General features: G+C 36.0%; 1 pseudogene; it reads left to right on the top strand.

Moving 5' to 3' along the window:
- Window positions 1–6,119: 6,119 nt before the first annotated feature.
- On the top strand, window positions 6,120–18,040 carry LOC131075385 (protein DETOXIFICATION 16-like; annotated as a pseudogene).
- Window positions 18,041–18,921: the final 881 nt, after the last annotated feature.

The following is an 18,921-nucleotide window of genomic DNA, read 5'->3' as shown; positions in this document are numbered from 1 at the left end:
CTTTTCGATTCTCCTTTACTCCTCACTTCGTCGGTAGCTGAATCACTGCTTTGTGTTCTCCACTTGACCATTTGCTATTTGAATTTGAATCTCCTTCGTGGTTTCTCAATTTCTCCAAATCTCTGCTCAAATCATCTTTTCGTCACTCTACTCTTTGAAAAACTTTTCTTCGCTCGAAAACTAATAGTGAGAAATGATTTCAAAAATTCTTTTAAACATAGTCCTCACCTACCATCATTAATGCTCTTCCATTAGGGCATAAACCCTAATTTGCCTTTTGTTTTTTTTACTGTTTCTGTCTTCTACCAAGCGACAGGTATCATATACCAGTTAAGGTCTTTTTCCAGTATAAACCGTGGGTTCAAAAACATTTTTCCGTTTTCTCCCCCTAAGCCTTTTGAAGCTTAGTTTGTCGGTTTCGATATTTCCACACTAGGTGCAAAAACCGGTTCCTCTTCCAACATTACTGGTTTCCTCTTCCAGGTTTTGTTCATGTCCGCTTGAACTGTTTCAACATCAATTCCTCCTTCCTGAGTGACCGGTATATCATTAGATATACTCTTTCTGCTTCTGCAGAATCTTGCAATGTGACCCGGTTTGTTGCAGTGATAGCAAACCAATCCAGGTGCTCTCCAAGGTCCATTGTTCATGTTTCCATTCTTCCTTCTGCATGCTGCAGCAGTGTGACCATGACCATGACAGAGCATACAATTTGCTCTCCATCCGGTTGCCACTTGATAGTCACCGCTTCTTGGCTAATGATTGAAGACATTAAACCGGTTGTGATTCCGGTTCACAAAAGGTTCAGGACCAGTTCCTTGGGTCCTCTGAGGATATCTTCCAGTGTCATTCATGATAGACCTGCATTCAAATGCTCTATGCCCATACTTGTTGCATGCATAACAATGACCATTGAACTTATTGGATCTAGGTACATTGTTAATAAAGTAAGGAAAATTATTGTAGGCTTTGCTCCTACATACATTGGTAGTGTGTCCTTCTTTAAGATAGTTAAAGCAAATAGGTTTGAATTTTTGCTTACCTTTACCTTTGAATGTCGGTTGCTTCTTTGATGCTTCAACATTTGTTCATGAGGATTCTCCTTCCTCATGTCCAGAGAAACCAAGTCCATTGGTATTCTTTACCGGTCTAGCCGACTCAAGCTTTTGCTCTAGCTTGACAGTACTTTTGCTGAACTTAGCAAGTATTTCCTTTGACTCAGAGAGTTCTTTGGAAATAGCAGCATTTGTTTCCAACAAATTTTCATTCTCAGAGATGGCAGTGTTCAGTTCTCCTTGCATGTCTTCCTTTTCCACCTTGCTTGTATGGAGTTGAGCATTTAGGGCACTCATCTCTTGTTTCAACTTGGAGATCTCACAATCTCTTTCTTTCACTAGGTCTTCAGTTTTTCTCTGGTTCTCAAGCTCTTGACACATCTAGATAGTCAGTCCTTCCAACTCCTTTCTCATGTTGGAGTTTGATTCATTCAACTTATTTACTTCTGCAATTAGGGCTTTCATGTCTGCTTCATCTACAGAACTATTTTCAGATAGCTCCATCAACTTTTCTGCATGTTCTCTCCTTTTTGCTTGAGATGCCTTGTATTTGACCATAAGATCATCATAGGCTTGCTCAAACTGAGTGAGCCGTTGAGTAAGTTCCCTCAAGGTGTATTCCCCCATATCTCTTCCAAGTGATTAAAATTATAGAAAGGTAGGCTCTGATACCAATTGATGAATACTAAGAGGGGGGGTGAATTAGTATACCAAAAAACATTGCACTTAAACACTTAAACAGTTTAAAGATAAATCGGTAAAACAGTTTAATAGATAGATCGGTTATCACACATGCAAACCAAACTACAAATAATGCATTCACCCACAAAAGCAATTCAACCATAACACAAGATATTTGACGTGGAAACCCAAATGGGAAAAACCACAATGAGATGGAACTCACAAGTCACTATCTGCAAAATAGAAACCAGACCGGTTAAGGTCTTACAATGTTCTTCACCAGAATAGATCCTGTTAGGAATCTCAATCTCTGTTAGGAGATAAGTCTGATCAAGGACTACCTTGCTAGAGGATTTTAGATTCACAGAGGTGAACCACCTTGTTAGAGGATTTTACAAAAGGCTTTTGGGGCTACTCGGTTAAGGGCTACAGACTTGTCAAAGATGTGAGTAATCAACAAGTGTTTGATCCATCTAATAGCACAGACTGCTCAATTAGATCCTTGATAGCTCGTTCTTAATGCACTCCTGCATTACTTCAGTCTTCTACACATTCATATTCTTTTCAACTCCTCAACCACCTTAAACCCTAGTCACAACATAAACCCTTTCAACAACAACCTAAAACCTTAGACATGATGTCCTTTTAAAGGAATCTGATTTCATGTCGGTCCAATAGGATTACATTTCAATTTCCTAGGGTCAATGAATCTAGACATACTCAGTAACACGACACAAGAAGCACCACCAGTGTGTCAGCACCGTCAAACAATCAGTGCATTGATAACTCATCACAAAATGCCAGTTGGTAACTCATCACAGAGTATTACCAATTCATACAAAATACCGGTTGTTGGTTAGTCAAAAATGAAGACTGGTAAAAATGTGTTATGCTGCTTTAATCCCTTGTACCGCTTGAGGTCAACATGCTGCTTTAGACTGGTAAGCACATTCTGCAAAACATCAATAGTCTAATGACTATAGTACAACATACTTGCAACATACCGGTTGAAACAAATACTGGTTGTGCTCTAATTCATACATATAAAGAGGATCTTAATGCAAGTGTGTGTCCATCAATGACAATCACAACATAAGCATAAAAAATGCCAACATCACCAACGATCTTGATCTTCTCTTGATCAGTCTTTCGTTCACTCTTTAAAGGCTTGTCGAAAGGTCCCTTTTTAAGGGGTTTATGTTGCAATCCTAAGGCAGGAGAAGCTTTGTTACTTTTCACAAAATCATAAACCACCTTAGAAGAAGAGGGAGTAGAAGTCAACACCACTGCACCATCTGGAACCTGTGCTCTGTTGGGATCCCTAATATCCTGAACTTGAGAGGTCAAATTTGTGACTATCTGTCTATCCTGTTGGTTCCCTATAGATAAAGCTTGGACCTCTCTCTTTGTATCCTCATCCTGCATCTCACCTTGGACCTTAGCTCCATAAGAAAGTTCAACTAGGATTCCTTCCTCATGGACCAAGTCCTCTAGAATATCAAACCTGTTAAAAGTATCATCATTCTGTTTATCCATTCGGGTTCTCTTCTTTCCTTTACCCTTATTAGGGAGCTTAATGGGAATAAATCCCTCCTTATTTGCATGTCCATTCGACATAGGAGCCTTCCCCTTATCCTCCCTAGGGGTAGAGTGAGGAGGGCTAAAAACTATCAAGGGGGGAGGTTTATTTCTCGGACATCTTCGCTGCAAATGTCCATACTCATGACAAAGTCTGCATCTAAATGGCAAGGTCTCATAGTCCAGCTATTGGACCCAGGAAGATGATCCCAAATAGATTTCCATAGAGTTTGGTAAAGGGTTACTTAAATCAACTTCAACACAAATGCAAGCATAAGAAATTACCTTCCGATCTCGAGTCTGTGTAGCCAAACCCACAGATTTTCTAGAAGCAAAGAGTTTGAGTGAAGGCTATCTTCCCTTCAAAACTACAACGACAACCTCGGTAGCCTAACCCACACAAGCACATGAGAAGGGATCTCTTAGTAGAATTAAAGCCAATATGCCAGGGTTTGATAAAGAGCCCCACTTGATTGAAGAAATAAGGGTCTCCCTCAAAAGCCCTATTCTTGTCCGACATATTAGTAAAAATTACTAGAAAATAGTTATTTGCCGCCAAAAGTATCTCCATATCTCCCTCTAGATTCCATACTCGATGCGCCTAGGATTCCAACACATGCAAAGAGAGGCGAAGACCTATGAATTTGCATATGAACATGATTGCACCAATATTTGACATCATCTGAAACTTGCTTAGGTTGTATAACCAAAACTAGGCGATCCTGGGATCTCTCCAAGCATCCATTCACCTTTTTGACATGAATAGTCCCTTTCAAAGAAGAAACTCCTTCCCCAGATTGGGGTTTACCCGTTTGCTCCCCACCACATGCATGCAGTGAAGGTGACGGGTCTAGCATTTCCAAATCCCCAGAAGTCTCTTGCGTGGATGAAAGCTCACGATTTTTCATAAAAACAAAGATTCAATAGATAAAATGAGAAACAAAATGGGCAAACCCCCAATCCCACATCCTGTCCACGACACCACACCCAAATGGCACCCACAGGCTACAAACAAACCCACACCCTCCTTGCAACCGCACACAAACCCCCTTAGGTTTTGTGATGTTATTGACCTTGATAATTTGTATTATTTCAAGTTTGATAATGAATTATTAAGGATATTTGTAGTATTAAGGAAAATATGTAGGTTTAAAAACATTACAATGTACAAAATTATTGTATATATAGTTGGAACATTTATTAAATTTTAATGCTTGAATTTATTTGATTTGTGTTTTGCTTTACTCTATTTAATAGATGTTCAATTCTGTTAAAAGTTTTACTCATTTCTACAAAGATGTCATATACTTAGCTTGTTTTTTCTAAAAATTTCAGTCACGACTAGAAAAAAGATGTAATGGTTTTTATATTAAGAAGCAGTAAAAACAAGGGTGCTCACCCTTTACACTAACAACCAACATGCAACATTAACAGTAATAGCACTTTAGCAATAAACTAACACAAACAATAGTAATAACAGTAAACTAACACAAACATATTTATAGTAATTGAAAAACATAAACAATCTTAATAACATATGTATAAAACAAAATTGAATCTTTTTATTGTGTAATACTTTTTTAACAATATATATATTTTTGTATCTACATTACAATATTCATTAGATATTTAATTAGTCTACTCACTTATTATTTTATTTATAAAGATGTGACGGCTAATTCATTCTATTTAAAGCTGATTATATTCATTTAATAAATAGTTAATTACGCTGAATATGACTATCTAAGAGAAATGTTTTAATATAAGGTCAGAACTAGTACTAAAATGAAGCACCTCAGACTCGTGTATTTTAGAGTTACCAACTGTCCTCTCATGATCAGAATTTACATGGCGGCCTATTGGAAATTGTCATGAGACTATGGTGATTTCATTAGAGCCCTATTGGAAGTGCCCTTTTTCTTTTGACTGAAATCCTTCATTTTCTATGCATTTTCTTGTTTTACCTAATCATTTAGTCTGCTGTCAAGGATCCCATGCACATAATTATTACTGATTAGGTTTATTTATGAATGTTGAATATTTTATAATTTGATATCTGTTGACTTATTTTATATAGATTTTTAAAAAAATATAAATATGTTAGTATTATATGTAGATAAATGATTTTGATCATCTAACCATTTGGTCTGTAATCAAATATCACATGCACAAAAACAATTATCATTGATTCAACACTGATCAAATTTATTTATGAATATTGAATAATTTATAATTTAATATCTCCTAACATATTTTACATAGATTTTTTTAAAATATAAATATGCTAGTATTATGTGACACTAGATGCAGATAAAATGACTTTGATCACCTAATTATTTGACCTGCAGTTAATGATCACATGCACATAATTATCACTAATTCAACACTGATCAGATTAAATATTAAATATTTTATAATTTGATATCTTTTGACATATTTTACATAGATAAATGACTTTCGTGAGCTGTCAACCTAATTATCAATAAGAATTTAAATTTTTGTTTGTTTTTTTCTCTCTCTAAAACAGAGGCGATTCAATATTCTTATGTTATAAACATAAAAACAGGCTTATTAGTTGGTTGCATGTACAGTTCTTCCATTCGATCAATCATGGAGAGAGGTGATTCAATTCATAGCGATGGACATGAGAATGATATGTTAGACCCACTTCTCGCCAAGGATGAAACAGTTGTAGTCGAAGCTGAGCAGGATGAATGGAAGTGCAGTAAACCTTTAGTATGGAAAGAAGTAAAGAAACAATGGTGGATAGCAGTGGCGTCTGTGAATTTGTTACAGTTCAGCTTGTAGGTGATATCTGTTATGGTGGTAGGGCATTTAGGGGAACTTGCGCTTTCTAGTGCAGCTATTGCTACTTCCTTTGCAAGTTTCTCTGGCTTCTGTGTTCTGGTATAATTTTAAAACCTTGATTTGCTTTGGTTTGCTTTGGTTGTAGAAGTTTATAGTTTGAATCCTTTGCTGATATTATTTTCCTTCTTAAATTCCCAAAAAGGAAAAAAGCTTTAGAAAAGGTTGAAAAATTAAATCATTATCTCGAATATTCACAGAAGTGAAGATTTAAGTTTTTTTAAAAGCCATGAATGCAATACCAACTGTTTTCTCTTCTATCTGTACAGTCGGGAATGGGAAGTACATTGGAAACACTATGTGGACAGGCCTATGGGGCAAAGCAATACCATCAGCTTGGGATTCATGTGCAGAGAGCATTTTTTGCTCTTTCTTGTGTGAGCCTACCGCTTGCTGTGTTATGGGCATACATGGAAAACATTCTAATTGCATTTGGGCAGGATCCTTTGATATCCTCTGAAGCAGGGAAATATGCCAGATGGATGATTCACGGTCTGTTTGGTTATGCAGCTCTTCAACCCCTTGTAAGATTTCTCTAGTCACAAAGTATTGTCTTTCCCATGATGCTATGCTCTGCAATCACTTTGTGTTTCCATGTTCCCATGTGCTGGCTTCTCGTATTTAACAGTGGATTGGGAAATAAAGGAGCTGCCTTGGCAAATAGCATTTCCTTCTGGGTCAATGTGACACTTCTTTTACTATATATTAAAATTTCACCTGCATGCAAGAGGACATGGACATGGACATCCTTTACATGGGAGGCTTTGCATGATATTAAACATTTTCTCAATCTTGCCATTCCATCTGCATTCATGATCTGGTATACTACTTTAATCTCTTAGCTGCAAAATTTGGTCCAAGTTATCTAAGTACTACATCATAGTATTTATGTGGTTAATATACTTACTTTTATCCCTTCTCTATATTCAAATTTCATAGCACACGATGAACATTTTGTCAAAGAGACCAGATCCATTTTGGTCCATCATACCATACCACAAGTTGTCAGTGATGTATGGTAGATTATATAGTTGATTATTCTATGGGTGTCAACAGCTTGCAGTGGTAGTCCTTTGAAATACTTATTCTCTTGTCAGGCCTGTTGCCCAATCCAAAACTTGAGACATCAGTTCTTTCAATCTGGTATGTATGTATACTGTGAGATTTCTAATTATGAAGTGTTATTTAAGAAATTTAATTATAAATGAATCGTAACTAGGGTATTTTATTGCATCTGCTTCATTTTTATCTGAGCTAGTTTTGATAATTTGCAGCCTTAAACACTTTTTCTCTAGCATATATGATTCCCTTTGGCTTTAGTGCTGCTGTAAGGTAAGTGCATTTTATAGCTAACTAGTAAATTTCTACTATTTCTGTTAGTCATTTAACCTAGTCAACTACGAATCATTTTCAATCAAAAAATTTCACAATGTTTGCATTGCATTGCAGTACACGAGTCTCAAATGAACTGGGAGCTGGATGCTCACAAGCTGCCCGCTCAGCAGTATATGTAGTGTTCTTTCTATCAATCATGGAGGCAGTCATGATAGTATGTCTTTTATTCTCTATACGAAATGTTTGGGGCTATGCTTACAACAATGAGAAGGAGGTCATTGATCATATTGCAAGCATGATCCCACTGCTCGCAGCCTCGTCATTTTTGTATGGAATCCAATGCATTCTTTCAGGTTCAGATTACCCTGTATAGTGTATATTTGGAACTACCAACATATTCATCTTGAAGTAATGATATCATAACAACACTTTCTTTAGAAGTAATGATTGATTGAAAATGATATTTCAGGCATTGCTAGAGGATGTGGGTGGCAGAAAGTGGGTGCTTACGTTAATCTTGGGGCATACTACATGGTTGGTATTCCTATAGCTTTGTTTTTGGCCTTTGTACTCCATATTGGTGGCAAGGTCAGTTACCCTTTCCCTGCTGATTTGATTTCCAAAGCTCTGAAATTTATGTTTTCAATGGTTAAGAAATAGATGAGAACTTTGGGGAAAAGATAAAGTTTAGCTTAACTTTTAGGGTAAGATTTTTGACAGATTAATGGTAGTCCTGAAAATAGAATTGTTATTGAAATTATGATTCTGATTTTCAATTGGCTAGACCATTCTCAGCAACAGTCTGAAAATATAAGTTATTTTCAATGTCATAAGGCATGCTATGAAGCAGCCATATGTAAAGGTGAGACGGGTAATCTGTTCATTTCAAAATTGTTGATTCAGAATAGGATGCCAGAAAATAGAAATTGTTAATGATACATTTTCAGGAATTAACTGAGTGTAAGCATAAATCTAACTTCATATTATATCTCATTGTCTACACTATTCTATGCTACATAGTTGTAGAATATTCTTCATCCGAATCCTAACGGCTATTTTCCATCACAAGCTTGTCTTGGCTGTATTTTAACATTAAAACATGGAAGAGACTTGTTCAGAACTTTCCCAGTAGAGAAAGCTGCAGGGAAAATGCTGGTATTTACAAATGAAGGAATACTTTTCAACATTTTGATTTTTTGCTCATCCCAAATTTTCATGGATGTTTCAGGGACTCTGGCTAGGAATTATCTGTGGCCTTTCTGTACAATCAGTTTTACTATTCCTAGTAACAACATGTACGGGTTGGGAACAACAAGTAAGTAGCTCCAATTTTACTATTCTAAAGAGTTGAATTAAAAATTCCAGTAATTTGTTTTTGCTTATATGAAAAAAGAAGACATAGATTGCATCCATTTCTTTTTCCCGCAATGGTGGTGTATAGGATTGAAATGGTATTATCTAAATGCAAATTATATGAGAAGCAAATTATATCTGAATATCTCTTTTTTTTTTTTCAATAAAAGTGGATTATTCCACTAAACTTTTTTTATTTTTAACACAGGATTCAAAGAGCATACCAGAGGAAAGATCCTTGGGAAGAAAACCTCCGGTCACAGCTCATAAAATAAACCTATAGTATCTAACGGATCAATTTATGCACCCCATCCAAAACCACATACAAAATGCGGGCACAACACATATAATATCAGTTTTGCATAGAGCCCATATGACAATTTGCCAAAAAAATCCATCGGATAATTTTCAAATGTAGACTCCATAGCTGCTATCAATGGAAGAAGAAAAAAATTTCCAAAGCCCTGTGCCCAATCCCATAAGCCAAAAACCTTCCTGCCAAAACAGAAAGTATCAAAAAACCTTTAGAAAAACACTATTATATCAAATATCATGACCTCGAACTCTTCTCTAGACAACGAACATAAATACTTGAAATGAAAGAGGAAAGCGTGAATAATTATCATCATAAAATTTTACATTGACGTTACTCAAGAAAATCATATGACTATTGCTGCAAACCTTCTCATACCCTAGAAGGATTTTCCTCAAAACCCACCTCTCGCTGATTAGCATTGCTATCAATGGCTAAATTTGCCATATAATCTGCAATCTTATTAACTTCTCTGTAACAATGGGATACCAAGAAAGATTCAAACAATTCTATTTTTTGTAAAATGGGATCAAGTATATACTGCAAATTCCAACAATTCGATTTCTTTTTCATAACACATTGAATAATCACCATAGAATCACCTTCAATTATTAAGTCCTTAATTCTCAAAGAGATTGCCATATCCAATCCAAAAGACAAAGCATGAAATTTCGCATAATTGTTAGTTTTAAAACTAATAGCATGACACTTAGCTTGAATAAAATTTGCATTGTGATCATAAATTACCATGCCTACCCCAACCGGCCCAAGGTTACCATGAGAGGCCCCATCAAAATTCAGTTTAAAATGCCCCTGCAGAGGAGGTTTCCATCTAGCAGAGCATCTCTTACCTATTGCATCATTCTTTTTTAAAATTGAACCATGAGAGGGTAAAACTGACAGTAGCTTCCAAACTCTAGTAACTCTACTATCCCAGTGCAAAAAAGAAGTAAGATTTTCCAAATTCTTATAAATAAATGACAAAGCAACCTCAGAGATTGAAGACTTAATTTTTAATAGAACTGCAGACACATGAGACCTTGTTTTTTTAAATATCCTGTTGTTTCTCTCTAGCCAAACATTTCAAATCACAATAGATGGAGATATGATCCAAAGGCATGCATAAAAAGATGAGGCAAACATAAAGGGCCAAGATCTAAAATGGGAAATGAGATCCTTACTAATAACAAAGGATATATTTAACTTCTCAAACAACCATTGCCAACATTCATAAGCATAATCACAATGTAGGAACAAGTGTGAAGAAGATTCCAAATTTTTGTTACAAAGGACACAAGGGAAAACAACAGTAATACCAAGCCTGTCTAGTCTCATACCTGTAAGGACTCTATCCTGAACTGCCAACCAAGCAAAGGCTCCAGCTTTGGGAAGACAAGCCGAATGCCAATACAACTTATAAGGCCAAGAAGATAAATCTTTAGCAACCATAAGAGAGTTCTAACCATCTTTAACAGTGTACTTACCAAAAATATTCTTTGTCCAAATAAGTTCATCCTCAAAATCAGAAAGAAATACAATTCTATCCACCAAAATCTTTTCAAAATCTAATTTCATGCTTTGATCAACATCTAAGAAATCAATCGACTTCCATCTAGCTAGCTTAAGGGGTCCACTAGTCGAAATTTCAAAATAATCTGCTACAAAAACACCCCAAAGGGAGGAAAGAACAGTGATCAGAGGAGACCAATCCCTAATATTCACCAAAGGTGTGTGTCCATTCCATACTTCATCCCAGAGTCTAACCTTTCTACCATTATGAACAATCAATGAGAGATGAGGCAAAATAACTGATCTACATTTACAAAGGAAATTCCAAATAGCAGGACCCAAAGGCAAATTTGAGACTTTAAAAATGTACTCTCTCGGTCCATTATTTAAATATTTGGCAAACATAATCTGTGCCCATAAGGAGCTAGGCTTGTCATATAATTTCCAAACCAACTTAGCACCTAAGGCTAAATAATGATTCTCTAGACTCCGAATTCCTGCTCCCCCAAGTTCCTTAGGCAAACATACCTTATCCCATGCAACTAAAGGGAGTTTCTTCTTGCCATCTTTATTATTGTTCCAAAGAAAATCTCTAAGAGTATCCGGTAGACTAACAATGGCTACTTTTGGAGACTTCAAAACAGACATGAGATATATGGGAACAACATTCTAAATAGACTTGATGAGAACAATTTTACCCGCCAAAGTTAACCATCTATGATTCCATGAGAGAATCCTTTCAGAAATGATCGAAATAATCTTATCCCCAAAACCAATCTTATCATGTTTAACAAAGAAAGGAATCCCAAGGTAAGTACATGGAAGATTTCCAGTCTCAAATCCCCAAAAGGATTGCAACCTATGCTGAACCAGTTGTGATGTATTGAGGAAAAAAATCTTTGATTTATCACCATTCACTTTCTGACCAGAAAACGATGCATAATTTTTTATTATTCCTTTAATCACTTTTGCCTCAACTAATGAATCATGTCCAAATAATAGAGTATCATTTGCAAAGAGACAATGAGAAATACTTTGGGGAATATTCTGAATCTTTATACCTTTCCAAAGCATCCCCACTTTAGCAACCCTAATAGCCCAACTAAAGGTTTCAGCTAGGAGAATAAACAAAAAGGGAGAAAGGGGATCTCCCTATCTCAAACCCCTAGAGGAAGTGAAAAAACCACAAGGAGAACCATTAATTAAAACTGAGAATATTGCAAAAGAAATACATGCATGAATCCATTTGACCTAGGCCTTGGAAAAACCTAACTTCTCAAGAACAACACATAAAGTCCCCCACTCTACTCTATCATAAGCCTTCATCATGTCTAGTTTAAGTATCATGGCCAGGGTTCTTTGGGTGGAAATAGAATGCAGCACCTCATGTGCTACAATTGCACCCTTTGTCATCTCCCTTCTGGGAACAAAACCACCTTGCTCCAATGAAATGATCCTAGGTAGAATTTTTGTCAACCTAAGGGAAATTGCCTTCGTAAATATCTTATACAAAGTGTTACATAAAACAATGGGGCGGAAGTCAGAAAAAGTCTTAGTATCCTCTTTTTTAGGAATAATTGCAATCATTGTAGTATTAAGTTCTTTTAAAATGGACTTATTTCTCCTAGATTCCTCGAGAGCCAATAAAACATCATTTCCCACAAAATCCCAACATTTCTGAAAAAATAAAGGAGTACAACCATCTAGTCCTGGGGCTTTATCTGAATTCATGGCAAAGACAACACTCTTAACTTCTTCTAAGGAAAAGGGAGACATAAACATCTTATTGTCTTCCAAAGATACTAAAGGAGGAATATTAGATATAATATTATTGCTGAGTTTTTTTATTTTCCGAAGATAATAATGACTTAAAAAACCTAACTGCCTCTGAAGCAATGTCCTTTGGCTCTATCAATAAATTCTCATTCTGGCACTGAATACAAGATATCCTATTCTTACATCTTTTAATCTTAGTTGAAGAATGAAATTTTTTTGTGTTCCTATCACCATCTGAAAGCCATAACTCTCTAGATTTTTGTCTCCAATAGATTTCCTCTCTAGCTAACACCTCCTCAAGCTGTAATTTTAGTGACTTCAATTCATCAAAAACTTGTGGCACCATACCATGTTGAAGCACATGAGTATTAAAACACTCAATCGTATCTTGAATCCTTTGTTTCTCCTGAAAAATGTTCTTAAAATGCGAGATATTCCATTCCCTAATATTCAATTTTAAATAACTTAACTTCTTAGCAATCTGAAACATACGGGACCCAGAACAAAAAGGAGCAAAATTCCACCATTTCATAAGCAGAGGTAAAAAGGAAGAATCCCTAAACCACATGGGCTCAAATTTAAATGGAGACTTAAAAGAAGCCCTATCCTCAATAACTGAAATGGAAATTGGAAAATGATCAGAACCTAAGACCAGCAGAATAGAGGAAAAGAATTCAAAATCTGAATCAATCCAATTCTTAGATAACAAAAACCAATCTAATCTCTTAGTAATCTAACAAAAATCCCTTCTCATGTTTGTCCATGTGAAAACCCCATTTTGAGACTTACAATCAAAAAGGCTCATATCATAAATGAAATCCCCAAAGTCATCCATTATCCCTTTATTAGGGAAAACACCTCCTTTTTTCTCATCCAAATCAGTGATAGCATTAAAATCACCCCCGAAGATAATAAAGGAACAATGTTTTAAGGGAGAAGAAATCCTCTTTAATTCACCCCATAACTTACTCTTCCCTTGAATTCTTGAGGGAGTATAAATGTTAAAAAGCCAGAATTTAACCTTTGAAATCTTGCTTATAATTAAAGCCAACATCCAATTTGTAGCAGATGCCACTAACTGTACCTCAATATTATAATTATTCTAAAGTAGTGCCAAACTCCTGAAGCACCACAAGCTAGAGAAGAAAGAAAATTCCACCTTCTCCAAGATGAAAAAACCAAATCAGCAGACTCCTTTGACAACTTTGTTTCTTGCAACATAAAAATATCACACTTAATTAAGTCCATTCAGGACTTAATTAAGCGTCTCTTGTTAGGGGCATTTAAGCTCCTAACATTCCAAGAAATAATTCTCATTGTCCTCGAGGGGAGGCCCAAGCTCCCCTCTTCCCAATAATTAGAGAATTTTTGCTTTCCCCAAAGCAACCTTGCAAATTACATTTCACAGCCCCTGATCTTGTCATAGGTGGACTAGTCATGAATCTTTTACTCCTCTTTCTTTTTACGCTAACATGAGTTAGGCATGTTTTCTTAGGCCTACCAAGAGAGACCGAATGCCTCCCTTGCCAACCAACAGGAGAAAGAGACAAAATCTTTTGAATTCCAGCATCAATTTCCATTTGAGTCTTAAGATTATTTGGAGGCCTACCTCTCCTAGGAGAAACCACCGATGGTGAAAAAACTGGAGTTGTTTGGACAATTGGTAAACTCATGCATGACTTTGGAGAAGCTAGGATAAATGGATTATCTTCAAAACCCAACTCTATTGTAGCCAAAACCACAAAAGCATTAGCAGATGTAGAAATTGGAAGGGTCAAGTTTATACCCCCCAAATCATTCTCAATTGAACAAACAACTCTATCAATAATACCCTCATCCATTTGATGTGCATGATTGTTAAAAATATCATGTACTTGCTGAACTAGATTCTCATCTGGCATAATAACAGGGACAACCTCTGATGGATTACTATTCCCTAAGGAAGATTCATTAGCCATATTAATTTCAACATTCAGAGGGGAATTATTAGACACCAAATTCTTAATTTCCTGAACTAAAGAAGCATCATTAGGAAAACCTATGGCAGGTACCTGATTAATAGTTTCCATATCAACCACTGCATTTTTATCTAAATTCACATTCTTTGAAGAATCCAAAACCTCCTTTTGAGTGCATGAAGACAAATTGTCGTCCTTACCCTTTGTGTGATTATTTGGCATCTTAGGGCAATCTATCATCAATGGGTGATCTACTCCATTCATCGGGGGATTAGCATCCACTATACCCCCATTATTAGAAAATGTCTTCAGTAAAGACGAAAGTGAGACTGAACCCGAAGTGTGATCATTTGGTTTCCTAGAACTACGACACAAAGGATTGTTTTCAAGATTAATGTGACCTATTTCTACCAATTTATGCGAAGAGACATTTCCACATCCTTCAATCGAAGGTCCCGCCAACAAACTATCTTTATTAAGGGATTTAGGGACAGAGTCAACAACCTACTGGTTTTTCTTAAAATCCATAAGTAAAGGAGCATCCAAAAGTAAAGGAGACTTAAGAAGCTCCGTATCTAATTTCTCAATTGACTGGTGCCAAATACCATCATGAGACTTGATATTACAAGTACGGGGGCAAACATTGTTAGGGTTAATAAGAATACAAATTTTTACCAGAACCTCCCCCTCCACAAAGTCCATTTTAGATGTTAAAAAAGTTCCAATAGTATTTACAATTTTCTCAAGAACATCTGGATCCATAAATTCAAAAGGAATTTTAGGTAAACCAAACTAGAAAGGAATAAGTTTCGAACTAGACCAAGAAGGAACAAAAAAAGGTTTCCAAGCCGCAATTGAAATTAAATGTTTTCCAAACCAATGATGTGAAGTTCTTAATACCTCATCTCTGAAAGAAGGAGAATCAAAGACAATAATAAAAGCATTCGCAGACAATAATTGAAAATAATGCATATCCCCCCATCTTTTCTACAATTTATGATAAAGCTTTAACAAACTAATTTGATCACCCCAAATTTCCCCAGAAATAGCATTCATATGCAAACAATTCGCTTTCTTATCGACATAAGAACCTAAAAGATCGATACAAGGGATAGGAGCCCAAACTTGCGATGAAGAAACCTCGGGCAGAATAGGAACATATGGAATCTTACTTACCTTTTCTGGACTAGCTTCTTTGAGGTTCATATTTACCTTATTTTCCACCTACTATGAAGAAACAGAAACCCTAGCTGCAGTCTCCTTATTTGCCAAGCCAACAACCCTAGCAAACGTGTGCTGATTGTCTAGATCCAAAGACCATTTCCTCGAAAATCCCTTGAATTGCTTCTCAGAATTCCTATGATTCACACCATTATTAAAACGCCCTTGAGTGAATCTCTTTCCATTGTTATTCTGCCTCCATGTTATACTGCGTCTGTTCCCAAAGAAGCCTTGAAAGTATTTTGAAGCTGACTGAAAAACCTTGTTATTTCCGCTTTGGTTTACCTGTATCGCCATGTCCTTCCATCTTCCTTTTGTGTAAACCCACTGCGGAACATGAAGAGGGTCTTCCCAGCCCACATCCGCCTATGAACCCAAATGTCCTCTATCAGCCATGTCCGATCACTATATTATGCTGATTTGATGTTACCCCAACTGTAGCGATAACAATGCAAGTAAACTTTTACTAACAATGAACCTCAAAATGATTGGCAGGTGTCGTCCTTTGCCGTTGTCACAAACAAGTCTGAGTATGACAAAGTTATCTACTACTAACAGTTTGAAAACCTCCTCCCAAATGCCGATCTCCAAACCGAATGACAGCGTCTTCACTAATCAGTTGTAGATCAATCACCAGATAGGCAAGGCTGTTTGCAAATGCTATGGATCGGGTGCTTGCTAGGCATATTTGGTTTTTCTTAGATCTGATCGACCTCTGCAACTTCTCCGTTGTCTGTGGATCGGGTGCTTGCTGGACGTATTTGGTTTTGCTTAGATCTGATCGACCTCTGTAACTTCTCTGTTGTCTGTGGATAGGGTGCTTGCTGAGCGTATTTGGTTTTGCTTAGATCTGATTGACCTCTACAACTTCTCCGTTGTCTGTGGATCGGGTGCTTGCTGGGCGTATTTTGTTTTGCTTAGATCTAATCGACCTCTACAACTTCTCCGTTGTCCATGGATCCAACAGTCCTAAATCTAATTTCAATCGTTGCATGTTAATTATGACAAAACTGAGAGTTAGGATTCGAATTCATATTGATAATCACTATAAAACAACATGAACAACTCCCCTTTCTGGAAATAATTTCAGATCCGAAATTGCTGATATAGGTCTGGAAACAGTATTTCAAACTCAGAATTCTCTGCTTCAGATCTGGAAATAATGAAAACACTTTTGAGAATGCTCAAATCCGTATGTGGATTGCTTGGGTTCTGATCAGAAGCCTGCAATTTGGAAATTGCTCTTTCACCTTCAGACATTAGGATAATTCCTGCGATCTTTTTGCCTAAATTCAGATCTGAAAGCTACGATTTCATGTCTTTGATTGATGGTTCTGATCAATTATCAGCCCTTTTCCTTCATCTATGATTTTTATCTTTGATTTTTGTTGAACTCGCTGATCTGATAAAGTTGTATGCTTGCTCTGTCTTTGGAGGAAGTTGAACTTCAGATTTGAATGGCTACTTTCTCTTAGTTGATCTCCACATTACGCATTGCTGAAGGATTCCCCAAGTGTGGCGCCTCTCCGTATCACTCCCAACCAAGCTGATCTTACACATAAATTGCCACCAATAATGGATTTGCTTTTAGTTGTGGATCTGAAATTGCCTCCTTATGATAATTCATTGCGATTGGAAATGGTGAATGGCTGATCAAAATCAGATCGCTGGCTTTGTAGCTTGTGAAAAAAAAACCTGTATTTGTTGTGGATGTCGCCTAAGTTGAATGAGAATTTGCTGGACTTCAAAGGGAATTAGCTGTTAAGTAACGATCACGAATCGCTGCTTAGAATCGCCCTTCACGTCAAAGTCTCTTTCACGAGCTCGCCATAGCTTCAATCAGAAGAAAGACTTTGGTTTCGCCCTGCATCATTTTATTATTATATCTGAATATCTTATTTAAGTCAAACTAATTTCAAATTTCATTTGAGGGTGAAGTTTGTCTACATGATTTAACCATTTTGATTTGATGCACATTACATGAAGTTTGTCCACCTTGATTTGGCAAATTGGCCATGAACTTGGATGCTTGCTTTGAATATTATCAGACTAATCTCAAATTTCATTCTAGGTTGAAGTTTATCTACATGATCTAACCATTTTGATATAGACCAACAGATTAGTTTGTTCTCAGTTATTAGATCCATGGATGTAGAAATGATTGCTTGCTTTGAATATCATCCATGGATGTAGAATACTCACATAAACATTGATTGTCTTATGGGTAGGCAAGAAATGCAAGAGACAGAGTATATTCATCATCATTACCCATAGTTACTAATCATGTAATAAAGGTATGTGCTTCTTATTCCGGTTTTAAGAGAAGGCTGATTATGGGGAAATTCCTATTAAATTAAGAAGAAAATTTCTGAGTTAAAAGCAAAATGTTTTGATGTTTGTAAGCTGATAGAATACCCTGAACTTATTGTCATGAATGTTTGATGATGAAATTTATCGACCTTGATGCTGATAAGTTATGTAACCAATTTTCAAGCTCTAAAATGTGTCGGGATACTCCAGCTGTAATGGCAATGCCATTATTAAATGAATATTTTGCTTGGTAAAACTGGAGCATGCTCACTTGCAAGTTGCAAGTGAATAGCAAGCACTTTTGTTGGGTGTTAAGAAAAACTATGTCATTTTGCTTCTTAAGTTGTGATCAATTCAAATCAATATTCACAAGGACAATGTAACTTTTCTATAATGCGCTGTTATGCATCATTATTTTCGTTGAGAAACTGTATTATTATTACTGTACTTTTTGATGAGGTTTTGTATTAGCATCTAATGCATTGATTAAGTATTATAGATGTATTTTTTGTGTCTTTATATGTTTTGATTGTTGAATTAGTTTTATTTTATTGTTTTCACTATATATAATATAATATAGATCTGTTTATTATATTTATTGCAGCATTCATTATTAATATTGATTTTTACATCATATGTCTAGTCATGCTCATCATAAATGATTTCAAGTAAAATATGATGATTTATGAATTCATTTGGATATGATGTTATGTTGCACCTGTTTATTGCGCTTGGCTATTCATTTTATGGTGTACATAGATCTGATATTTCACTTAATGTAAAGGTATGATATTTTATTTTTCTCCAATGATGGTGATTTAGAGATGGTTGCATTGGGTAAGACATGCTAGATAACCTCCATCTCACTCAATTGTTGTAAAATGAGTCTTGTGAACCACTAGGTAAATTCAATCCAGATTGTTGCTGATTCTTAATCTATATGTTTTGTTGAACTTGTAAAGTGAGT

Source organism: Cryptomeria japonica, chromosome 2, assembly GCF_030272615.1.
Source record: "Cryptomeria japonica chromosome 2, Sugi_1.0, whole genome shotgun sequence".
In the NCBI taxonomy this organism is placed as follows: domain Eukaryota; kingdom Viridiplantae; phylum Streptophyta; class Pinopsida; order Cupressales; family Cupressaceae; genus Cryptomeria; species Cryptomeria japonica.
This window is presented reverse-complemented; position numbering and strand designations above follow the sequence as displayed.